At 35.7% G+C, this 27,640-nt stretch overlaps 1 protein-coding gene across 1 annotated transcript in view; it reads left to right on the forward strand.

Moving 5' to 3' along the window:
* LOC145668825 (myeloid leukemia factor-like) overlaps nucleotides 1–27,640 on the forward strand; it is a 133,315-nt gene that overhangs the window by 1,644 nt on the left and 104,031 nt on the right. The gene's annotated exons all lie outside the window — the stretch shown is intronic.

A 27,640-nucleotide genomic window follows, 5' to 3' on the forward strand; every position in this document is an offset into this window, starting at 1 on the left:
AGGTATTAGTACAATTTCAGGATCATGAAGCACACTTAATGCTGTATATAGGTTGGTACACAAAAACACTACTCTTTAAAAGCAAAAACTATTACCGTACAACTTACCCTTATGGCTTTTTCGTCATTTTTATTGAAGTATAATAGCATAGTAGTAAAGCGAACTTTCCAGTGGTGTACCTGCGTTGATACACGAGTCAGGCATTTTCTGCCAATAAATAGTTCCCTTGAATAGGGGAGACCGGGGCATTAAGAGACATGACCAAGAAGTACCCTAAATGTCAAATCCAAATTATATATATAAAAGTAATGGCAACATCAATACCTTTAATTTCCCACTCTACCTGTACTTATGAAGAGTTTTTATTTTCACACTGTGAAAAAATACCTTCACTTTGGACTCACCGCGAAGGTTCGTGACTGTTTTAAAATAAAATTTTATTGTGTAAAGAGAGTTACAGATGTGGAAATGGCTGTTATGCAACTTTGTGACTAAGATTATGAAGATTGATGTGAAAATTTTAAAATTGCTCAAACATTGCATTTTCAGGTCAATTGAGGGCGTATTTCTTATTACCCCTTTTAGAAATTTTGAAGGAATGATAAGAGCTGTCTCGTACTACCCCAGTTCAAATTTGTTTATTTAGCACATGTAAGAGTGTACGTGCTATTTATCTATATATGAAATGTAAATAGAAAAATTCCTACTTTGGCAATCCAGTCAGTCTGTGCATAGATAGCGACAGTGATGTATATGCTTTGGATCAACTAATTTCATCATCTGATGAAAGTTTGTCAGAAGAAATTGATCCAACCAGAACAGAATCTTGGTTAGAAATATATTATGCTGTGTGCTACGATCTTGACTGATATGTTCGGAGGGTTATTTCTTACCCAGATGAAGGACTGTACGAAGTTAAATTTTTGAACAAAGAAAGAAAGAAAAAAAAAACTAAGTAGTTTCATTTGGCCTGCTAATGATGGCAGTCTAACGTCCAGATTTGTAAAGAACAGCTGCAGAAAATTCGTTGTGTTTATAGCAAAGTGAAAAGGAAACTTTTGAAACCAAAGTAGAAAAAATAAATATGACTATTGTTCTTTTGGTTGGCCTAGGTGTTTGTGGGGCTATTCTTAATATTTGTTAAACTCATGTCTATATTCCAATAGTGCTTTTTGGCTTGTACATTTTTCCGATTTTAAGTGGCCCAGCCTAAGATAATTAATAGGGCCTACCTGCTATAATTATGTTACTGTACGCTAAAGGTTAAATTACGTTTATGAAGTTTCTAAATGCTAACTTGAAGTTTACATTGGCTAACATAACATTTCAAGACTTTTTGGTATATTTTTCGTATGTTAGTTTGACTGTACGTCGTAAAAGGTTTGTTATTCATTTTACTTTTTTTTTTTTTTTTGTCTTCTTTCGAAAATGTAATTTTTAATTGTATAGTCATCAATAGGTTTACAATATTTTTCAGTGTTTTTTCTTGTATAATTAAAATTTAATATCTGTTTCGGTCCATTTAAGTTAGCTAAAGCTATTTTTCAAATGCGATGTTTTTTCTTCATTGTGAATTTGAGCACTTTTTCAGTTCATTTTTGACATTTTCCAGAAAATTTCTTGTCAGCATTCTTTTTTATTTGGTAGTATCAGTTTTATCAATGGTGTATCTAGATTCCATAGAACTCAACTATGCTTTGTTTCAATGGTTTTTGATATTTGATACTCAGGCAAATAAATTTCCAGAACAAACTATTGGATTTCATTCTTTAAATCTTTATATTTCGGAAACATATGTGCACTCATGTCCAAAATGATTGTCGCATATCTATAACTGTCTTCTTGTAAGAATATATATTGATAATAATTTTGTAGGGTATTTTTTAATACTGATACTATGTGTACAATCGGTAAATGTATATTTGTGGTAAATTTAATTGGAAAAGACTTATAAATACAAAAATTAGAATAAGTAAAATAATTGTTGCTAAATGAACAAGAAAGTTTTATTTTCGTTTTATTGTTCATATTTAATGTTCTTTTGACATAAAATTTGCCACATACATATCTTTGCCGATTATACAGATACTAACATTATAAGAAATGTCGGGCGAATTCGTTATCAAATTATATTCCTATAACAACATATTTATAGACATGCGGCAATAATTGTTGACATGAGTGTACATATTTCAGATGTAAAAAAAGTAAATTGTTCAGAATTGTGAAGATGTTTCTTAAAACCCCTACTCATTTTCTATTCTACGTGTATGAGGAGTGAGAGTCCCTTCGGGTAATTAGAGACACTGACTTTAACAAGATTTTTCATAACTTTTTTTGGTATGAAAAAGTATCTTGAAAAATGTATTAATATATCAGCAGGTTTCATTCTTTAGTATAATCACATATTCTTTTTTCTAGTTCCTCAAGAAATCAATGAGAGTGCTAGAATTTTTTTGTCTCTTTAATACCCCGGTCTACCCTATTAATGTTTTTAAAGTAACATATTTCTATTTTGAAATTTTCCGAAATGTGACTCCGTATTTATTTTTTAACTACCATTTTTTATGAAAATGTTTTCCTTAGTTTTATTGCTATTGTATGTGAGCCGTATTGACGGATTCCATTTCAAATCGTCCAGGCAAACCACAATTGGTACCCATCATAGTCTCAGATTTTTTTTTTTTTTTTTTTTTTTTTACATGGGATCTACATGCAATATTATTAGACCCATATTTTTTCTTTTTGCTGAAGAGAATTTTTTCCTTCGATGTACAGCCTTCCAAAATGGCTGCCTTTCTCTCAGATTCCTCGATAAACTGAAAAAATTGTCAAATTAAAAGTTTTATTGTAGAGAAACGAGTGTACTTAGTAACATAGGCGCCGACTTTGGGGGGGCAAGACACTTTTGCCCCCCCCCCAATATTTATAGGTGGGGTTCTCGCCCCTCCAATATAATCCAGTCGAGGAAGAATTAACAAAGAGGAGCAATAATTTCTGTCAGACTTCGTCGTGCTTTTAATTCAATATAGGAAGAACCTTTTTATTCGATAAAAAAAGCCATTTTCAAAACTTTGTAGAATGAAGTACTGAAGCTTCAACCGACACTCTGGCAGCACTAGTATTGTAAAGGCCTGGAAAATCCGGAAATTTTGGGTAAAAAAACAGTTTACCGTTTTTCCCGAGCTTGGAAACAAACGGAAAAATTGACATTTTCGAATATTTTACTACATTATGCTTTTAAAATGAAAACTATTTGATATTTACTAGTTTACGATTAAGATCATTGAGTAGTTATGTTTCTTGTATTAGAATAGGAAAATTTTGTGGCAACAAATATATTTGTACCATTCCTTTGCACCGTGATAGAATGGAGTCATGGCAACAAAAGATCCTAAAATATAATCCTAGTTAAAATAATTAATATAGGCGTATTTAAATTATCTTAAGAAATCTTATAAAGTTACCGTTTTATGGCAGGAAAGTGTTAAATAACAGGGCCAGAATCATTCTAATTAATACCAGTATGTTAAAATCAAATATACAGGGTGTTTCAAAAGAACACGGAACACCGACGACGTTTGGGAGGGGATTGCTGACACCAAGATAAGACAAAAAGTATAAACCATCCTGGGTGCACAAGTGCTTCCTTTCGAAGTTATAGGCCGCCAAAAACATGAAAAAAATGAACTTTGAAGGTCCATAGCTCCAAAACTGTGGAATTTATCGTAGTCGGGACAAGACTTCACTTAGAAACTAATATGTGCCCTATCCAAAAATCCATGTTTCAGAATGTTAAGGTACTTACGAAGCAATTTTTATAGAGGGAGTTTGGCTACGGGCATATAATTTGAAGGACTCTTCAACTGCCTCTATAAAAATTGTTGTGGAAGTACCACTAGATTCTGAAACATGGATATTTGGATAGGGCACATACTAGTTTCTAAGTGAAATCTTGAATCAACTACGGTAGGTCCCATATTTTTGGAGCTATGGACCTTTAAAATTCATTTTTTCATGTTTTTGGCATCCTATAACTCCGAAAGGAAGTATTTGTGCACCCAGGATGGTCTGTACTTTTTTTTTCTTATCTTGGTGTCAGGAATCACCTCCCAAACGTTGTCGGTGTTGTTTTGAAACACCCTGTACAATTTATGGAGATAGGCATTGTCCTTGTGCTGTGTAAAATTTCTGGAAATTTTGAACCCATTAGAAAAAATCTTTTGTTCTGAAATATTGGCAAAACCCAGAAAATATAATTTAAAAACTATTTTTTCGCCTGATACTAATCTTATTTTCTGTAACGTGTCTGCAGCATATACGTATACAACGTATTAGGCTAGCAGGAAATATTTAAAGTAACAGCTTTTAATTTTACTGTTTAGTTTTCTGATTTCTGATAAAAATCCCTCTTTATTATTTGTATTTATATTTTTCGAACAACTCAAAAAGAAAGAGGATGTTATTTATATATATACGCATATACCGCACAAGTGCGTAAATTTGAGCAGCGACAAATATATTAAAGAATTTAACATGTGAAATTTCCGTTCGTTATTACTAAAGACTAACAAAATACCCGTTTTTCGCACGGCGAGCATGCGTTTCATTTTGGGTATAAAGAGCACCAAAACTGTCACCAATGAACTTAGGAACCCCCAAAACTATGAATTCGATACTAGTTTCAGTCATTTTCAGTTACTTTTACATGTCATTTCCCCCCATTATGAGTAACTAATGGGACATAATTTGGATTTAAACGGCATAGGAACTGTCACTGTTCATCTCAGCTACCCCGAAAACTATGTATTCGACGCTAATATCGGCCATTTTCGATCATTTATATATATCCACCCATTCTCCCTGTCCCAAGTTGCGGCGCTGAATTTTGATTTAAACTGCACCTGAAATGTCACTGTTCATCTCAACGGCCCTGAAAACTATGGATTCACACCAATATCGATCATATTGCATCATTTTTATATATCTCCTCCTCCCCCAGTTTGCGGGCATATATTTGGATTTAAACGGCATCGAAAGTGTCATTGTTCATCTCAGCGACCCTGCAAACTATGGATTCGACACTGATATCGGCCATTTTGAATCATTTTTATAAATACATATCCCCTTTCCCCTCCCCCTCCCTTAAGTTGCGGGCCTGATTTTTTGTTTAAACAGCATCAGAAATATGACTGTTCATCTCAGCAACTCCGAAAACGATGAGTTCGACACTAAGATCGGTAATTTTCAATATATATCCGCACTTTTTCCAAGTTGCACTTTCAAAGGTCTCGAATCCATCCCAGGCCCGAACTTCATTTATGTTGAATTTTTTTATCGAGATCAGTCTGGTGGTTCAAGAGTTGTTAAGTTGCAAATATAGTCACTTTCATTTTATATATGTAGATAATTTGTCGCGTTAGAAAACAGGTATTTGTTTACATTGCACATAAAGTTTATATTAATGTCTGTATTTGAATATTAAATAATAATTATATGTCTTAGTGCATGAATATTAGTGAAATTTGCTTACTGCTCTTTGTTTTAAGAAGTGGTATAGTTAAAATTAACAAAATTTCACCAGATCAAAGAGTATATTAAGAACTCAGTTTCATTCAAGAGCCCTATTTGTTGCAACAGAAACGCTTCATGATAGTAGATGGGTATGCAATTGTAAAAGTTCTGTAATTAATGCACAACCAGGAGTAAACGACTAAAAGGCACATAAAGGAAATGGGTGCACACTATTAATTTTCAAGAATAATTACAAGTTTTATTTTAGAATGCTTCTTTTTTTAAAATATTCACAATATTGAAATTTACATTTTTCATGCGTTCAAAAAATAACTGTTTCGTTACTAGTAAAACTAACGTAATACAAATATTTTTTTATTTTCCCAATTTTTCCGGAAAGAAACCGGGAAAAACGGTTTTTTACCAGCCGGTTTGAAATTTCCGGAAATTTTACAACACTAGGCAGCACTGATATGACAAGTGAAGATCAATGTGAGCGCAAACTTGCAGTGAAGTTCCAAATTTTGAACTTGTATTTGTCTTAAAGCCTTTAGGCAAATTTGCATTAGGTCGTGAATTTTGGATGCAGCGGAGTGGATGCACCTTACCAAGAACTGCGGGGAAGGGGGGAGGAAGGGTCATCAAGCGGTTGATAGAGAACGGCTGAATATGATGATATATTTATTCATTGTTTTGGCCCCCCCAATATTTTCTTCAAGTCGGCGCCTATGTTTAGTAACATAATCGCAATAGCAGGAACAGTATAAAGTTGTATGTTTCGGTTGAGGGCCAAAATTCGTCTATTGGTCCAATAGGAATTGCGCAATTCACTCGCAATGTTGCCAACTTTGGTGAAATTTTTGCTGACTTCAAACATTTTTTATCTGTCCTCATGAGCAGTATCAACCATCTGCTTCTAGCATCGAAATCTACTCCATAAGGTCTCTTAAAAATGTACAGGAATGACGTTTCTGATTATTACATCTCACGTTATAGCATGATGAAAAGATGAAAATTTCATTAAGACGCCATTTTCTCAAAAAACCCACCTTTTAAAAATCTGAATTTTTTTTACATGTATTTGAGAGGTACCTAAGTATTTAATATCCGTTAACCGTTCATGCGGCTGTACCCCTAACGTTTGCTATTAATTATTGAAATTTCGATTTTTGTACTTGGAATATAAATATTTCGTATGGGCATTTAGGTTCTGTACACAAGGCGATTTAAAAGAGAGTATGAAAATTTTGAGAGATGAATCCTGATATCAAATCCAGTAGAAAAGTTTCTATAAACATGAGTCGAATTCCGCTTCGTTTTCGAGTTACAGAGTTTCCAACTTCGGACCCAAAATCGGCTTGCGACAATGGAAAATAAAATATAAATTTCGCGTTAAATCAGAACCATGTGTTAAAGTTATGATGAAGTTCAGAAAGTTGATTTGTGTCAATATGATACTTTTTACGTACGTTCCAATTCGGTTGGCAGTATTGCCATCTTGGTAGAGCTTTTGTTTCCAAATGGCACTACGTGGTTTTATTTAATATTTGGTATTCATGTTGTAAACATCACATGAAGCACAATTTTCCCCACATCACCACAGTTTTCGAAAACTTACATGTATTTCATTGAAAAATTCTTTCTCTTGCGTTATTGCTAGTTTGCAACATTAAGTGTGAATTTCACTTGATGTTTGCCATCTTTAGTAAAACCAAGATGTCGAATAAGAACTACGTCTGTGTAAGTTGTAATAATAATAATAATAATAAAAGAAGAAGATGATGATTTATTTTTTATTATTGCAAAACCTCTCGTAAGTCCACGCATCAAGTTCGAACTTGTTCAAGAAGTTCTGCTGCATCCACGAAACCGTTTATTTCATGATTCGGTGTCGTGAACATCGTCCTAGTTTTCTCTGGATCCATGAAAATTGTTTTCACTGATAACACGACATCGGGGTTGGCTGGTTTAATGCAAGGTGCTTTTTTTTTTTTTTTTTTTTAACCAACTGGTTTAAACCAAACAAAAAATGAACGAAAAATGCTTTAAATCGTGTGAACTTCATGGTGACGTCTCCACATATGAAATCATCTGCATTTCGTTTATGTACTTTCCACCTTTTAATCAACGGGTCCCGTATTCAATTCTCGGTCGAACCACAACCCATCTTTCAAGTGTAAACCAAGTAGCGGTTCGAGGTGTCCCTTTAAGCAAAAGTCTTCTCCGTGATAACCTTGGTATTTCGTAAGGATGTTAAGCCTAAACATACGGATCGAAACCAAATAATATATTTCTACTTGCCTGTATGCCTGTTGTTTTATAAAGAAGCCAAGGTTGCTTAAATATATTGGTAGGAATTGGCAAAATTTATCAATTGCCTACGCAGCTTCCAACATCAGCTTGGATTTGACTTTTTTAATTTTATTGAGTGATATCTACATATCAAATTTGTAATTTAATACCTCAGTTTTAGCGTAGTGGTTATGATACGTTGACTTTAAAATTTTATATACAAATACATTTAAAGTAATACTAGGATTTTCCCAATGGCTAAGGCGGTAGTTTCCCGATTTATATATAATTGTATAATGTTTTTACTTGTGTAACTCGTTATCTTTTTGTTCTTCTGAAATGACTCTTGACAATTATATTAACAACTAGGCCTGTGTAAAGATCAGCGCAACGTATTTTTATCAGGAGTCGTTCGTGAGTGAGTCGGCAATCGCATTTATGACCAATTAGTCCCGGTTTCGTGTCGAAATGGACAATTTTTCTTGGATGAAGCCGAGAAGCGGTTTGGGTTCCGCTTTAAGCTTATGTGACCCCTTCCAGCATAACTTTGTTGTTGCATAATGACACCAAGGCGAAACAAACTAATTTATGTTCATATTTAATATAAATACGTAGGGTAAATGATTTAAACCGAGCATGACATTGTAGTGCACTAGTTACGGTGTTTGTGTGAATAACAATGAGAAGACCTATTACAGTAAGGACCTATTGAATATGTTGATTATTCTAAAAGGCATAAGAGCATTGTGTACAGAAAGAATTCTTGACAAAAATTTTATCTTGTCAAGAAATATATGTATTGCGTACAGCGCGTCTGCCAAAACGCAGTATTAGGAGAGGATGATTATTTGTGTAAGGGGTGCTTTGAATATTTACCGTGAACAACGTGAATGTGTGTGAGATATTTGTGACCACGGAAGAAGGTGTAAATATGAAATTATGCACCAGCAAGATAAAGAATTTGTTCCTCTGAATGTAGATTTGGAAACCATGAACCAGACAGTTAACATGCTAAACATGAATGTATCGCCATTAAGACGGCCGTTATCGGTAAAACCTAGACTACGGCGAAGGATTCACCTCTCAGATTTTTTCATACTGCCTTTCAAATTGCGTTGTGTACAGGACACAAATAATCATCCTCCCCTAATAGTAAGTTTGGGCAGTACGCTGTACGCAATCCATATATTTTACCGCAAGATAAAATTTTTGTCTACAGTTCTTTCTGTACACAATCCTCTTATGGCTTTTAGCATAATCAACACATTTAATACGATCCTTACTGTAATAGGGCTTCTCCATTATTATTCATAGAAACACTGTAAGTAGTGCACAACAATGTCATGGTACCAGTAAAAGCAATTTTAATTTTCATGATTCCAGAGAACACTAGGACGATGTTCACGACACCGAATCACGCAAACTATCAATAACGCACGAGATAAAACTTTTTAATGAAATACATGTAAGTTTTCGAAAACTGTGGTGATGTGGGGAAAATTGTGCTTCATGCGTTGTTTACAATCATTAATGGATACCAAATATAAAATAAAATCCACGTAGTGTTATTTGGAAACAAATAAAAGTTCTACCAAGTTGGCACCACTGCCAACCGAATTGCAACGTACGTAAACATCATCATATTGATACAAATCAAGTTTCTGAACTTTATCAAAGCTTTAACACACAGTTTCTGATTTCACGCGAAATACATTTTTTTTTCTATTGTTCCGAGCCTGTTTTGGGTCCCGAGTTGGAAACCCTGTAACTCGAAAACGAAGCGGAATTCGACTCGTGTTTATCGGAACTTTTCTACTGGATTTGATGTCAGGATTCATCTCTCAAAATTTTCATACTCCCTTTCAAATCGCCTTGTGTATAGGATCTAAATGCCCATAGGAAATATTTACATTTCAAGTACAAAAATCGAAATTTCAATAATTAATTTCTAATGTTAGGGGCTACAGTCACATGGACGGTTAGCGGATATTAAATGCTTAGATACTTCTCCAATACGTCTAAAAAAATTCAGATCTTTAAAAGGTGGGGTTTTTGAGGAAATGGCGTCTTAATGAAATTTTCATCTTTCCATCATGCTATAACGTGAAATGTATTAATCAGACACGTCATTCCTGTACATTTTTAAGAGACCTTATGGAGTAGATTTCGATGCTAGAAGCAGATGGTTGATATTGCTCATGAGGACAGATAAAAAAATGTTTGAAGTTAGCAAAAATTTCACCAAAGTTGGCAACATTGCGAGTGAATTGCGCAATTCCTATTGGACCAATAGACGACTTTTGGCCCTCAACCGAAACATACAATTTTATACTCTTCCTGCTATTGGGATCATTTTACTAAGTACACTCTACAATCTACAAGTAGTTTCTCTACAATAAAATTTTTAATTTGACAATTTTTTCAGTTTTTTTCGAGAAATCCGAGAGGAGGGCAGCCATTTTGGAAGGCTGTATTTCGAAGATTTTTTTTTTTCAGCAAAAAGAAAAAATATGGGTCTAATAATTTTGTATGTAGTTTCTTACTTTAAAAAATAAACTAAATCTGAGACAATCATGTGGACCACCCTGGACGATTTGAAATTGAATCACTCTATTTGCATTTTTCATTTTGATGTTAACATAGCTAATTCGTGCATTTTTCCCAGTCCGTCTTTCAGATATGATGATAAAATCTTTGAAACTGTTTTGTTGGTTAGGCTTCATGAGGTATGATTCCTCCAAGTCCTGTTTCAAGTCGCCCAATGTCTTATTCCCCCCCCCCTACACTTAAGATTTTTATTTTTTTTTATTTTTGGAGGGGAACCTAATGCTACACAGTAATGCGCCGAACCTAAGGGAGACGGTACTGGTGGTAATGAACGAAATGGTGAAATGAGAAAATTGAGAGGAAATTGAAGTACTTGGAGAATATACGCACACTCGGTGTTTGTCAACCACAGTGTTCACTTGGCACGAGATGGGATCGAACCAGGGTTTCCACGCATTATAGGTGTTCAATCTAGCACTGAGCTATCATGGCCTCTTAAATAAAAGAATGTAGGTAGTTTACTACAAGGTTTCGGCAGAGTTCTAGAACACGGGTCCCGCTTCCCATTTAGCTATAATAAAGACAAATATCAACGTGCCTTGCGGCACTCTTACCCGGCTTCACTCGCTGACGCTCGCTCGGCAGTACTATATGAATTATATTAAACTTTGGTATAGAAAGGAACCAACCTAGCTACTGACTTGTATAGGGGAACCTGTGTTCTAGAACCTTCCCCGAGGTTTTTAACCCTTAATCCAGGCGCACTCTTTTATTCACCGTCAGTAGGGTGGGGTTAAATGTTACGGGTTAAGGGACTTTTTTTTAAAGTATGCATGACATTTTGGAAGTAAATGCTACATTAATTACTTTTATTATGTTTTTTGGGAAGATAATAATCGTTATAAGTTATGTTGTATTACATGCTTTTATATATAAATAATGTATTGTACGTGCCTGACGTAGTGAGTCTGATTTCATATATAGGCTATTTCTCTACCTCATGAGCTCCCTCTGGGATTCGAACTCGTCTTGTACTGCAAGATGCGTACGCTGTTAGCATAGCCACGTAGGAAATCATAGGCTATTACAGTAACAGCTTTGCGCTATGCCGTAATTTGGGTCGAAATGGTCCAAAACTAGTTCATTGTTATAGCTTTTTTTTCTCTCTCTCGAAAGTACGGTAACTGTAATGTTGTTAATGTATTTGCTGCTGTTCGTGGGAGTCTTTGAATAATATTGAGGTTTACCACAGTTTGTTTCTTTTATTCCGGAAGGCAAAAAAGTACTGTTCTAAATAGTTGCTGGGTTTGGAAACACTAAAAAGTACGTATTACAGTGCTTTTTTTTTTCCTTTACATATTTTACTAGAAGAATGAAAATAAAGAAAAAAAAAATAAAACAGAACGTTATTTCTTAATAATTGAAAGATCTAAACTGCATGAAATGCTCATAATAAGCCAACATATAAAGAACGTTTTCTTGCTCCTAACTACAGTTGCTACATTAGTCAAATTCTATCCGTTGTTTCTAGATTTTTTAAGATAAAGAGTGGATGATTAATTAATTTGAGAAATAATGTCCTGTTAGGGATGTGACTGTGTTCTAGGAAGTAAAGAAGAATGAGAAAGTAGTAATTGATGGAAAACTATAGAAGGATCAGTTCTTACTTCCAACGAAAAAGTTAGCAAAGGACGTGGAGAATGATGCTTCTAAATTTGTGATAGGTGACCTGCCAGTGGGGGCGTAAAACTCGGAATTTAAGTTCATTCCATTATTTCTTTCATGATCTTTCACTTCTACTATTCATTCTTCCTTAGCCTAAAGGGTGTAACCATGGAATGTTAGATTTCAGTACATATAATTGGGATGTTCATTGTGGTACAACTTAATTCGCTTTCACACACTTTAAAGAGTGAATTTTGGGACATATTCATAGTTTGTTTGTTGGGTTGGAGTTTAGCTTTTGTATCAGCACCGAAGCTATCTGAAACGTGAACCTATAGCTTTATGTGGGATCTGATCCATATGGGCTTCCACCAGGAATTGAAGCGGAGTTTCTCGCACCGTAGACGCATACGCTAGCTATATAGGCATGAGGACGAGGTTTTCGTTCGTAGTTCAGTTTGTCTTGAATTCCAAAAGTGAAAACCAATTCACATTGAATCTATTTGTTACGAAGTACGTGCAAGGAAAGAATTTCGATGATTCATTTAGCGTGGTCGTTTGGAAATAATGTAATGTTGCCAAGTATATATTGTCCGAGTATCAGGAGAGTACAGTTTGAATGAAGTCTAGGAAGAGCTCGAGGAATTTCGCAATGGAAGATTGCCAAAATGACATAACATTGTGAGTTACTTGCATATTTTTGTCTGTAAAGTCACACTTCCAGAATGTTGGTGTCTGCAGTTCAGATCAGTGGCGGATTTACAAGGTGAAAACGAGGGATGGGGGCAGTCAGAAGTCAGACTATGATAGGTATAGGCTATCATGAGTTTACGCAAAATATAATAATTTAAGTTTGAAATACGTTTATACACTTCATTAACAGAAACTAGGAATAAAAATGAATAATTCCTTTTACCAGGTACAGTTAACATAAAGTACGAATTATCAATTAATAAATTGTAGGCATTTACAGGTAGCTTTTCGTGTTTAAAAAAAAAAAAAAAGCATATATCTTTGTTGCTTTTTGTCTTCATTTTCTTATATTTTACTAACAGCATCAGTTCCATGAAATTCGGTTATTTGTATTTATTTTGTAATAACGTATGCAAGTTATTATAGAATAAATACAAATATTATTTAAAAAGTATTTAACTAGGAACACAGACAGCATAAGACATCAATTACTGATGATTATTTTTCTAGTTGTTGCCTTAACCTAGATCTTTAGGTAATTCAAATTCCGGTCACACTGTAATTTCTATTAATGGCAACACTGAAAATTCTTCCGATTCATATTTTCAGGTGTAGAATAACATTATCCATTATTGTGGTAAGTTACATTTCATTATCTCTTTTCATTTACGAAAAACTGGCAAAAGAAAAATTGTTAGCTTTTCAAAAATATTTAGTAGTCTGCCCCCTTAAATGTCATTATAGGGTATCCCGCATGCTGCAGATCTTGGTATAGCTGATCATTGCCGGAACAAGTTGGTCGCCATGTACCTTTCCGTGTCTCACTCGTGTTCAATAGAGCCTTAAGTCCGCAGACTTAACATCTGACAGTAGTAAGTGTATACAATATAGAGCGCACGAGGTTGACCTGATAGTATGGAAACGCGCGATATCCTGCTAAAAGTTGCGTCGGAGAACGGGATTGACGATGTCACAGGTGTACTAATTCAGATCGCGCCGAGTGAACTTTGTGGTGGACAAATACCGTGTGTGTGTGTTTCCTCGGGGTTCTCCCGTTTCCTCCCACTATATTTATTTCACCATTTCATTCATTTCTCATCATCACCGTCTCCTTTAGCCTAGCCGGCATAACCGTGGTATGTAAATCTCAAAGATTTCATTCCATTTCAAATGTACTAGTTATACTCTCCTAAATAACAATTAAAGACGAACAGGATATGTAGATTTTTATTGTCCCTATTCCTGAACGCCATATGTGGGTGGATTTTTCCCCTCCCATTTCTGTGTCTACGTACCTCAGCTTTAGGAACTACTCGTTGCTGAATGCTGCCACCTCTATTCGCCTCGTTCTGCAGTGTTCCGATCCCGCTGAAGAAGTTTTTGGCGTTGGACAGGTGTCAGGGATAATGGACAGAGATGAGCGTATGGCTACCTCCAACAACCGATTGTTTAGTGTTTGTGCACCCACGTGAAGTTCTTGGTAGCTGTGCCAACAATGTTGGTTGTTCTGCCAATTAAGGCGACTTGCGTAATTGTTCTCTTTCAGGCATTCTTCAGTGCGCAGCAGAGGAACAGAGGTTGAGGTTGAAAGAAACGTCCGCTGTGGGAATCCTGTACCTCAAATGGGACATTGACATGTCAGCACAAACGGTAGTTCTGCAAAACGGTCTCCCTTTTTTTAACAGTCCCGCTCTGCAGCGGTGCACGAATCTGTTTCATTGCACAGTAGAAATTCGCTGACACACATGTTGTGGTCTACGCATAATGAATTCGCACGCAATGCTACACTGTAGTGTTGTCCAACGATTTTTAGACTTAGAGTAAATGAAAAGGTATGCACGAGTAATACCAACCCGTTCTCCAATCTAAATTTGAAGTGCTGAAACAAACTATTATCCAATCAAGATGTCCGGAACATTTCCAAGATACCCTAAAATGGCTGCCGTGTCATTTAGTCTGTTCAGACGACTAGTATCATGGCCTGTGGACGCCCCCATTCTATGGTACTATTTTCGTTAAAGTTGAACGAGAAGAAGGATATGTAGAACAGATAATTAGTTTTCTGTATCTACACGGGGGTACTGATAAATCTTTACTAAGAACAGTGTTACTTCTATTAGGTGAAGTCTTCAGTCGTTCAACTTGTTCTCTTCAAAAGTTAGTGCACTTGACACCGCTTTTGTAACTTCTTTAGGCCCTCAGTAAAAATACTGCCTGTTAAGCTGAAACTACAAGTACGGGCGCATTGTCTTTTTTTTTTTTTTTTTTTTTTTTTAAAGGCACGATATTCACGAAATTTGACAGTATTTTTTATTTTCCCCTATTTCTGGCTCACTTACTATATAAACGAGAGGATTCATCACAACTTGAAACTCTTGTTGAGCGAAATCCAAAGTTGAAGGAAGGTAGAGAACTGGGAACTGGAAGGAATCAAGTTAGTTGATCTAGGTAATTATTTCCCGGAAGTGGTATAAATCAACCATTTCCTGTTTTAGAGTTAGTCACTATAGAGTAGAAACGGCAATGGATAGCGAGAAGTAATGTTCTGCAATTAAGCGTCCCAGCAGTATATTTCATGTCCATCCTTAACTCTACTAAAGCAGGAAGTGATAGAAATCGACAATCTACTAGATTCAATATTGATTTACATAGACCAAAAATCATAAGAGACAACAAGGTGCAGTTTTTTGGAATCGATTGAGCATTCTAAAAGTAGGTACCATTTTTCTCTTTTTAACCCTCCCTTCAACCCGGAAGTAGAAAAAATCAACCAATCCCTCTTTTTATCTTTGACCGATATAGAGTGAAACTACTAGATAGCAAGAAACACGTTTCTGCAATCAGTTAAACGTCCTATCTCCTCATTAATCTCTTCTAAAACCGGAAGTGGTAAAAATTGTGATTTCCGGTTTTAGTGTTGAGAAAACATCACGATATACAAACCAACTCAATGTAGTGTATACGTAATACTGCTATTAAAAAAAAAAACAACTTGTTTCCGGAACCGAAATCAAATGGAATTTATTTACGTTCCTTTAACAACTGTAACTTCTACTGATAACGGAAGTAAATTTAATATTGCGAGTTAATGATGTCTTGAATAATTCCTAAATCTGTAGGCGTAAGAACAGTGATGATTCCACATTTTCCCCATTCAAGATTCGAAATGAAATCTTTGTTCTACGTCCCACGCTTCTCCCGGCTAGTAGAAAGGAGACAGTGATGATGAGAAAGGGATGAAGGAAGGAAGAAAGAAAGTGGAAGGGAACGGGAAATATCGAGAAAACCCATGTACACGGTGTTTGTTCACCACAAAGTTTGCTTGGCGCAAGCTGGGATCGAACTCAGGACCCCATGCACAGAGATGAATGCTCTATCACTGAGCCGTCGTGGCCCGGGAAAGATTCTAGTGTACCGGAAGTGAAAATAGTATTCTGCAAATACGTTGAGCGTGATGGCAGATGTGCTCTGGGAGGATGGGGGAATTTCCTCCTTGGGTTAGTCCAAGGATCTTATAAAATAGAGGATCTGCCCTTACAACAAAATCTTGAAGCCATACGTCACAGTTTCTCCACCCCCTTCTCTGCCCACTCCGCCCAATAGGAACCCAATCTTTTGAGCCAACAATCATGGCGGAAACGAAAGTATCCAATTAGGTATGTTCCTGGAAACATAAACCGCGGTTTCTGTTTGTTACTTAAACCGGTTTGGAACGGTTAACCGAAACCGAGCCGAACCGTCTCTAAACCGAACCGTTTCCTATAATATAACTAATACATGTTCACCTAATACTACTTTTTCGTTGCAAGAATTAATAATATTAATTTAATAACAGCAAAAGTTGCCGAACATATTTTATTTTACCCATTTTATACAATAGCAACGTCTGGCCGGAGACAACGTATCAAAACAGGCACGAGAAAAATCAGGTATGTGCACTGCTCTGTATTTGATTTCACCATACAGGTCGTAAACCATTGGTCACCCAGTCATTTCAGGATGAGTTTAATTTTCATTCTAAACGAAGCTTCCCCTAGAATAACATCCACCCTACAAGTAATTGTCCCCCCTTCCAGGGTATCTATCCTAAATCTGCATATGCTGTAAAGTTGTCTTCCAACTGATATTAAGAGTTTTATTTCAATTTCCAAAGCATCAGTAAAAGTACCCACACAGTATAAACCCTCAATTGTTTCAGTAATATCGAAATAATTTTACATCTGAATAAAGTTATACCGAAAACAAAACATTACACACTTATTGTAATCTCAGGTTGGACGGTTCCTAATAACGCAAACTGCATTTCTATCTATTTCGAATATTGAACTGAAACTGAACACAATAGTCCACAAACAGGGTCCAACAGTTCTTAAACCGAACCGAACCGAACTGTTTCCAAACTGAACCGAACTGTTCCCAAACCGAACCTTAACCGGTATTTGGAACACCCCTATATCCAATCAAACAATGGCAGAAACGAGAGTAGCCAATCAGACGTGCCGATGCTCGGTTGTTTTTTGGCTTCATCGATTTAATAAGATGAAGAAACATATGGGCAGATCCTCTATTTATAACATCCTTGGGTTAGTTTCTGAAATCATCACTGCTCGAAAATAATTAAGATTTAATTTGTATCCATTCTCAGTGTAAGTATGTTTTCTCCTTGATAGAACAAGCGAGTATAAACGATTGTAGCGTATGTCCAATAATAGTACAGAATAGTTCACATTTGCTATCGGGATCTCGAGGCTAGACTTTCTTTCTTTTATATATATATATATATATATATATATATATATAAGGTTTTCCTCAGTTACATGAGCTGAATCCCGGAATAATATATTCAATATATGGGTCCTGTTCGACTTCCAAATTTTCTGTTTCCTTGTGTTAATGTTTCAGTGTGGAATAATTTCTTCCAAAATTGCTGCTTTAACACGAGGTCTTCGGAGATGACTCTCCCAAGCAAACCCAGTGTTTGCTTAAAAACAACCTTGATTTCCTTACTAAGCTTAGTGCTTTGAGATACAGAAAAAGAGATCCTCGATTTATTTTTAATAACCACAATAATTTATACGCTATACAACTCTTATTGCTTGTAGTAATAAATTTACTAATTATATTTATTCTACTTCAGCACCATATCTCTCTCTCTCTCTCTCTCTCTCTGAGTGCTTGGACGCAATTCCCATCCCACCCCCCAAAATGTAGCACCCCTCACTAAAAATATATATAGGAGAAACAAAATCAGTCTATGCTTACGCCTCTCGCCGCAATGTCATTTCGATCAAAAGAGTTTATAAGTTTAACGTGCCACGATCATGCACCGATGTCAAATGGTGATAATGAATAAAGTAGTAGCATGAATAAAGATAGAGAAAACTGGAAAATCCCGAGAAATTTAACCTACATGCTATTTGTCGGCCACAAAGCCCAGTTGGACCGAACTGGAATCTATCCAGGGACCCCAGGTACTAGAGATGGGTGCTCTATCACAGACACCGAGGCCCTAAAAGCGAATATATTCTTCACTATTACAATTATTAGACTTTCGAACTATGCTACCGTATGTATAATTATCGGACGTCCTATAGAAGGGCTAAGTCCATCCGTCTGTCGACTGTATCAAAGTAAAAACGGTGAGAAGTACTTTAAAAAAAAAAATGCGTTCCAAGAATAGGTTCCATTTCCTCCATTAGTCATTTACTCAAGTTGAAAATAGTAGAAATTAACTGCTTCTCTTTTCAATTTTGATCACCATAGAACAGTAGTAAGTACGTATGAAGCTGTTTTTTGGAATCGATTTGGCGTCTTAAGAAAATATACTATCTCCACCCGTAACACATTTTAAAACGGAAAGTAGCAGAAATTTACTAGTACTTCATGGATCTAAAACGGTAATAGATATCGAGAATTGGCTTTTCGGAATAGATTCAGCGTTTAAGGAATAGGTTTCATCTTCTCCATTCAAACCGAAAGAGGTAGAAAAAAAATGTTCCTTATTTGATCGTTGATTGCCATAGAACGAAGGGTCTTCACTACAGCGGAATTAAACTACCGCTAATTTTAGAGTTTTTCTGTAATATCTTCAAAACAAATAAAAATATTTGAAAAGCAGAAACGTAATGAACTAGACAATAGGATTTTGCATGTGATACCGTTATAACAACTCATTTATCTGCTTTCGATTTGCAACTGTAGATAGATTTAGCACTTTTTGCGGGTTCTGTAAATAGCGCCATACCAAAAGCAGATAGGTGAATTGTAGAAAAGGTATCACATGCAAAATCGTATTGCCTAGCTAGCTCACTACGTTTCTGCTTTTCGAATATTTTTATTTGTTTTGAAGATATTGTAGAAAAACTCTAAAATTAGCGGTAGTTTAATTTCGCTGTAGTGAAGACTCTTTCGATGATTTTGTTTCTTCCTTTATCTCTCTACTAAGACTGGAAGTTGTAGAAATTTACTAGAGCAAAAGCAATAAGGGATATCGAGTAGTAAACTTTCAGAATCCATTGAGCGTCCAAAGAAAAACTTTCAGTTCGACTTTTATCCCTGTATGTCAACTGAAAGTGATGAAAGTCTACGATTTTGGGTTTTAATATTGACCTCCCAATATGCGAAACGATAATACATGGAGAGCCGTGGTTTTCCAATATGGAGTCAATATGTAGAAATACGTTCCATCTTCCACTTCATTCCCCTAACATAACCAGAAGTGGTAGACACATACTACTATATCCAGTTTCGATAATTATTTCAATGGAGCGAACACGGTAATAGAAGGCTACATATCATATTTTATATGAAAAAAATGAAATGTTTTACGTCCCATGCTTATGCCGGCTAGACTAAGGAATCTGTGAAGATGCAATGAATGAAATGGTTAAATGAAGAAAGTGGGAGGAAATAGGAGAACCCCGAGGAAACCCATGCACACGGTGTTTGTCCACCACAAAGTAATTATTATTATCTGTACAAATATAAGTACAGACTGGATAATTTTGTACTATAAAACGTCAAAATTCACCATCAAAAATGTCTATGGTCGGCTGTAGATGCTAACAAATCGCAAGCAAAGCACGCTTCTATCGCATACATGAAAATTCGGCCTAATTCGCACCCAAATTGGCTCTTGAGAATGTTACAAAATTCTATGCTTTGGTAAAGGAAATGTCACGAAATTTCATTTGGGAATTTTAGTAGACACCCTGGACAATGTTTGTTAAGCATTAAGGAAAAGGTACAGCAACGTTTATCAACATGACACTTATATATATACATACATACATACAAATGTTACTGATATTTGGCAGGGGCATATTTAAAAAAATCGGAATTAGCTTGCGGCATGAAATACATATAAAATACATAAATTCTGCCTAAAGTTACAAAATCTATAATACAAAAATGTTTCGGAGAAGGGATAGAATCCTTCTCGAAACGCCCCTATTATCTCGAAACAAACAGGCACACAAAAAATTTTCGTCTTAAATGTCGATGGTGACTTACCCGTTGGAATAGTAAACTGTTTACACACTCTGTTACATGGGCGCCCGAAGGGGAGGGCAAGGTGGTGCCCAAGCCCTCCCTGGCTTACGAAAATGTATTAAATTTTTTTAAGATTTTCTTGTTACAAATAAAAAATACCAAACGTAATATAGCAATCAGGGATTGAGCCCCCGCTAGAAAATTTTCTTCGGGCGCCCATGCTATGTTACGAAGAGAACAGGATTCCTCCCTTACCCGTTGAAAACGGAATTTTCCTTAATCCCTTACATCTCACACGTTTTCATACTGTCTTGTACGTACATGTGAGTCTCATTGTATTATGATTAACCGGATTTTACTTATTTTCACTTTAAATGATAAGATTTGTTCTAACAAGGAACCCTAGGTATCTATCAGAGCCCGATTTTCATGAAACTTTGTATATAGAGAGAGTACCTCACGAAACTCGCACAGCCAAAATTGTAGCTGCAGAGTCCAAGACGTTGGGACACTAGGGCCCGAGAAAGATCAAAAGTGGAACGTCAGTACATTAAGGACATGGTGAGAAAATGCATGTTTTTCTTTAAAACTAATCAATGTAACGACACGACATGAGCATACATGGATACGAGATGGCCGATATGATCTGTTAAAAGTTATAAAAAGAATATCCGCCATCTTGAAAGAGGCCATGTTGAAACTGGTGCGATTGGTGTAAATGAGAAGAGGGTCATCCAATGCATTAATTTGAACGTAAATTGCCACAAAAACCTATTGGTGAAGTCTGTTGTGGGATTATATTATTCCTGTGCTTCTGGTAGAGTGGTTTAGGTACAAGATAAGCAAAGTGTATCCCGTGACACTCGAGCAGATGGAGGGTATAGAGCGCTATAGGACTGATATGACGTTCTGATTTCTGTTCGAATTAATTTAATTCGAATAAAAAGTTACAAGTTAATGTCAACCATGTTATTATTATGAAGATTGAACCCGCCATATCAGCAAATCCACACCAATTACATGTTGACTCTGACACAAATGATGTAGTGCTAAAATTATATTTCACTCGGTTTTCTAGTTCCACTGATCCCACTCATAGCGCTCCATAATCTGCATTTGCTCGAGTGTCATAAGATACACTTTGCTCATCTTGTACCTAAACCACTCTACCAGAAGCAGAAGAATAATGTAATCCCACAAAAGACTTCACCAACAGGATTTTGTGGCTATTTACGTTCAAATTAATGCATCGGGTGACCCTCTTCTCATTTGCACCAATCGCACCAGTTTCAACATGGAATTTTTCAAGATGGCGGATATTCTTTTTATAACTTTTAACAGATCATATCGACCATCTCGTATCCATGTATGCTCATTTCGTGTCGTTACCATGATTAGTTTTAAGGAAAAACGTGCATTTTCTCACCATGTCCTTAATGTACTGACGTTCCAATTTTGATCTTTCTCGGGCCCTAGTGTCCCAACGTCTTGGACTCTGCAGCTACAATTTTGGCTGTGCGAGTTTCCCGAGGTACTCTCTCTATATGCAAAGTTTCATGAAAATCGGGCTCTGATAGATACCTAGGGTTCCTTGTAAGCTGAAAGTAGTAAGATATGTGACATTGCAACCGGAAGGTTCAGTATTGTTAATGAATCTGTTGCAAAATTGAATTGGTATCGTTTGAGAGTATACCGTGGTTCACAACTGTGAAAAGAGACTCACTTATATTAAAGTGTTATTCTCGTTTAAATTCTCTTTCATGGTTAGTGTCCTGTAATGAGTTATTATTGTACAATTGAAGTTCGAATGTGTTATTTTCAATGAAAAATTCTCTCTCCCAAAAAATCTCGTGTGCGTATTCGAAGCCCTAAAACTCACTTGTGGGCACCTCTGTTCTCCACACAACTAAGTTTTAGTAGTGCCCAAGAAGCGAAGAGTGAAAAGTGATTTTGAAAATACAACGAGGTTTTCTTTCAGGAAATTTTCTTCACAGGAAAAATCAAAATGTGAAGGGGATTAATTGGACTTTATTCGCTAAAGAACGTATCTTGCACAAGAGTGAGATGTATTCTTAGTCAGTGATTTATTTGTAGATTTTGTAGAAGGGGGTAATGTCTATGCAAGATTGTGTTCCGTATAACAGAACAACTTTAAAGTTGGGTTGGGACAACGCTATTTTTAAACCTACCTACTTTAAAACTATTCTACTATACATTTCATAAAGATAGGCCCCTGACTTCGAGGTGCTGCTGTGACGTCCAGTCAAAACTTATACTGCATTGTCGTACCTCGTTGGAATTGTTGGAATGTTGTCTTTTCAATACTTAAGACATACAAATTTTCTTTGTACTGTATAATGAGAAAAAAAATAGAAATTAATGAAAAAGTGCGTATTTTTTCGTATTCTTTTGGTAAATCAATGTTTGTAGGACTATATCTCGAAAAGGAGTTAACATGAAATAATTTCCTGTGCAAGATATGTAGATGCATATATTACCTGCAAGTTCTGAAAATTTCATTACTCAACACGTAGTAATTTTCTTTTTATTCAGCAAAAAGTGAGACATTATTATCTCTGAATTGCGGCGGTGTATTAACAATCTGAAAAAACTTTTAGAAAGATCTTAAAGTAGCTTTTTCAACCAAACTGTTTTGACTTGTTTTAAAAGATAAACAATCACAAATATGACATTATGATTTTCTCTGCTTTGCGCCCTTCGCTATCGCAGTTTATACGGAGTGCTACGTTGCCACATTTTCCTGGCGCGTATACACTCTCAGCCGGACGGGTATTTAAACTTGTTACGCACTGTCCGTCACTTTTTAGAGATATTTTAAAAATGTAATGTCTCCACAGATTTTTAACCAATTTCTTAGAAATTAACAGGATATACAGTAAATGTACCAAGTGTTCAAAATTAGAAAAGCGAACTCTTATCTTGTTTGGATTTGCATGTGGTGGTCCTCGAAAATTTGTTGCTTTTTGCCAGTTCTTCACTTATTGCACGCAGTACAAAATACACTTGCACAGAAACAAAAACACGCACAAAGTTTATTATATGATACAACCTTAGTAGATATGTAATATTGAGTTTACACTTCACAGAAAATCTGTTTTCAGATCTAAGAGCTACATTAGAATCTGCCTTTGAATAGGAATGACGCGTTTTTCTTTTTTTTTCGGTGCAGCCTCAGGTTTACTTGAAACAGAGTTACTATCTTGTTCACTCCCGGATACGCCACTGAGCACAGAATAATCAATGTCCTTACTATTAATTACTAACTCATAACCGTCTGAGTCAGAGTCATTCATCAGTTCTGCAATTTCATTATCGCTAAACATTTTGCCTCTTCTTTTTGTAATACCGCCGCTCGTGAAGAAATATCCACTTTTTTTTTTTTAAATCAAAAAGCACAAGATATACTCACGAAAATATAAATGCCCGTTCGTCCGTCTCATTGCAATGAACCCATATGATATGAATGCGTGTGTAAGTTTTTGACGCCTACGAACCGAAGGGAAGTATTGAAGACTTAATCAGTGCGACGTGATTAGACGCAAATACAGCCCTCGTCACCTACTCATTGCATTGTTTTCTTTCGTTGAAAGAAAACAAAGGACCCATTCTGTGTTACTGTACATTCGGCAAGGGAATTGATCGCAGAACTTGGGTGAACACGTGATTGCCAAGGTACATTTCTTTTTAACCTTTTACATGTTCGTAAGCTGGAGAGTGTGTATACTGATAGATCTTGAGGTAGAAATGGAGCAATTGTTCATAAATATTAGGGAAGATAGTAGGAGCAGCGATGAGTCAACAAAGTCATGACGAAAGTGAATGAAGTAAATAGATTAAGAGATGAGTTTTTGGATGTGTTACTTCAACGTTTTATTTCGATTACATTGAGATGTGTACACTCATGTCCAAAATTATTGTCGCATATCTATAACTGTCTTCTTGTAAGAATATAATTTGATAATGATTTTGCAGGGTACTTTTAATACTGATACTATATGTAGAGTCGGGAAATGTATATTTGTGGTAAATTTCATAGGAAAAGAATACGAAAATTAGCATAAGTAAAACAAAATGTTGCTAAATGGATAAGAAAATTTTAGTTTCGTTTTATTGTTCTTATTTACTGCTCTTTTGACATGAAATTTTCCACATAGCCTACATGTCTTTGCCGATTATACACATACTAACATTATAAGAAATACCAGGCGAATTCGTTATCAAATTATATTCCTACAATAACATATTTATAGACATGCGACAATAATTTTAGACATGAGTGTACATGCATTAATGTTTTTATGATGTTGTGAAAGGTTATAATAAATACTTTTTCCTATTACATTCTTATGAAATAGGCTTCGCGCTACAAGCTTCCTGAACGCGACAACACTGCACGACAGCGTTGCCGCACTTCCATTTACTGTATGCTGTTTCTTCATATAAGCGCGGGGAATTTAAAGATTGGGTTGCAACATGGCTCACCGCTTAACGCAGAGAACATGTTGAAGTAAACATATTTTTAAAAAAAATAAATACTCTACCAACTAAACCCTTTTTTGTTTATAGTTCCAAATATTTGGAACACTAGACTTCCAAATTTTCGAACAGTATTTTGTACGTTTCTCTACCTACCATGGTAAAGGAGATCAGAGCTTCGCACATTTGTTTTAATTACACAAAAAATATCAAGTGATGAAAATTGAACTTTTCACAACTTACAGTTAATGGATGCATCTACATATTGTACACAGGAAATTATTTCACGTGATCTCTTTTCTGAGATATAGCTCTATAAACATTGATCTACCAAAAAAGTACGAAAAAATACGCACTTTTTCATTAATTTTTATTTTTTTCTCACTACATAGTACAAAGAAAATTTTTATGTCTTAAGTATTAAAAAGACAACATTCCAGCAATTCCAACGAGGTACGACAATGCAATATAAGTTTTGACTGGACGTCACGGCAGCACCGCGAAGTCAGGGGCCTATCTTTATGAAATGGATAGTAGTAGTTTGATAGGCGGTCTCCAAGTTCATGGATTTTTTCACCTTTTTAAAAACAATTTTATAATATATACGTTAAATAAGATTTGGTTAGGTAGATTAGATTACATGCGTTACTTGCCTTGCTACTTTTCGTCCTACTACTGAGGACAAGTGTGCAGCATCCAGTAAGAGCCATATAGTTACATTGCAATCTGCACAACTTGTTGTAACAAGTGTCACACTCCTACGTAAAACAGTTTTGTTATGACAAATAGTTCTTTAGTCCGTTCTGATCTGGTCTTTGAAAACCAAATTCCTCGCCCGAACAATAAATATGATAAAAAGTAAAAGAGTTTACTTTGAGCAGAACAGTCATACGAGGTAAACATACACTTGAACCTGATTTTATTAAATAGAAGTTGAAAGACGGCACTAGGTGTCATTCCTTATATCATAAATGAGTTTTGGCACTTGCCGCTTGTACTTAATAAAATTAGATTCAGGGGTGTGTGACCCTAGCACTGTTCTGCTGAAAGTAAACTTCTGGTCGACAAAACATACTGGTATTAAAATGAATCCAGAATTCAACAAAGACTGTAATCTGGTCTCCGAACAATCATGAGCATATATTAAAGAATTACCAATATGATGCTACCTAGAAAAAAAAAAAAAAAAAAAAGAAAGAAAGAAAAAGAAAAACACTATACCTTTTCTTTCACTTTTACTCTCGAAATTGAAACAGCCATAGTAGCCTACAATATTTACAGTTTTTACAACAAAATTACAAGTAAAGATTGACTGCCGATTTCACCCTGAGTTAAGCTGAGGCATGACTTATGGCGTATTATCTAACACTGTCTTGAGAAATTAACAATACTTTCACAGCGTACCTCACTTTGAATAGTGAAGCAATAGGAGGTTGGTTTACATTGGACGCCGTCTTTTTCAGTTGGTTTGTCGGTAGTAGCATGATGTCCACATTTTATCCAGCTGAAGGCATACTTTTCTGCATTGAAAGAAGTAATGTCTAGTCCATTATCGTTTATGGAAAGAACAGATTCGAGGGTTTTTATAGATAAACGGTTTCTAGCGTCAGTATGCTGTAAGTTTAAGTTGGAAAAGCCTCTCTTACACTCTGCAGAAGGAACTGGAAGCAATTCTATGAACAATTCTTCGGGAAGCAATGCTATAAACAAGACCACCATAGCTCGCGACAAAACATGTTGAAAAAATAGAATCGCTACTAAAACATCAAGTTGAATCATTGTACTTCAAAACAGATAATATCTTCAGAAAAGGGGAATATATCTTCCCAGGCTGGGAAGACTGAATTAAATCCAGAGACAGGGAAGTCGAAACTTAGAAGGGGGGAAATTCCCAGGCTTCCCTGGCTACAAATAAATCCCTGTTCTTAGTTACATTAGGTCCGTGGGAGGGAGCGGGTGGCCATTCCGGGAGGGTTTGAGCTTCTTCCTAAAGAAATGAGCCTTAGAAAGCACTAGCTAATTTTTACACACAATAAGATATACGTACACAAGGCACTGGGGAACGATCATCACGAAATGTTGATCCGATGTTAGTCTAAAAATATTTTAAAACTTTTCTTTTGAATTTAAAATGTATTTTGTTCAAAACGAATGCTAGTATGAATATGCAAAGTATTCACGCCTAGAGAGAAAAAGTTTTAAATATATGCAGCTACCAAAATGGAATAAAACACTGTGAAAAAAGTATTACACGATGTCCGTTATTCTTTAATGGAAATCGTTCCGAAATATTGTTTAGGCATTCAAACGCTAAATGCAGTGGAGTATTTTATTTTGTTCTCTATGTGAAATAAGTGCCATATAGTAGATTTCTCTCGCGCGATGAAAGTACGCAAAACCCTTGTGACTATTCACTCGACCTGACGGCAGGTCTACAGCGAATAAGAGCCTTGAACAAGGTGTTGAGACAAAGTTGGGAATATTATCCATGGCTTGTATGGCACTTTTTTTTTTTTTTTTTTTTACTTGACTGTACATGCAACTTTCGCTCATGTCCAAAATTATTGTCGCTGATTACTGGTAACGGTTGTTAATCACAATAAGATAATTTGCCCTTTAAGTTGCTTTTGGTCTTACTATCTTGTCAGTGGTCTATAATACCGAAAATCAAATTTGATTACGGGTCTGTATACATCGTTATGTGTAAATATCTTATTCTGTGTATGTGTGATGGTGTTTGCTTTTCATTCTGCTGCAACATTCCAGTAATTATATTGTTTGTATTTATGATAGTGTTCGTTCATATAAGCGTTACATTTACGATGTCGTTAATTCAATTGTGCTCTTATTAGATCTGACTCGTTTCTTAGACAACACATTTAGTAAAAAGATACGAGACAATTATCATTTGTTAACTTTTAGTACAACAATATATACAGCT

This window comes from Thermobia domestica, chromosome 13 (assembly GCF_964235325.1).
Source record: "Thermobia domestica chromosome 13, izTheDome1.hap1.1, whole genome shotgun sequence".
In the NCBI taxonomy this organism is placed as follows: domain Eukaryota; kingdom Metazoa; phylum Arthropoda; class Insecta; order Zygentoma; family Lepismatidae; genus Thermobia; species Thermobia domestica.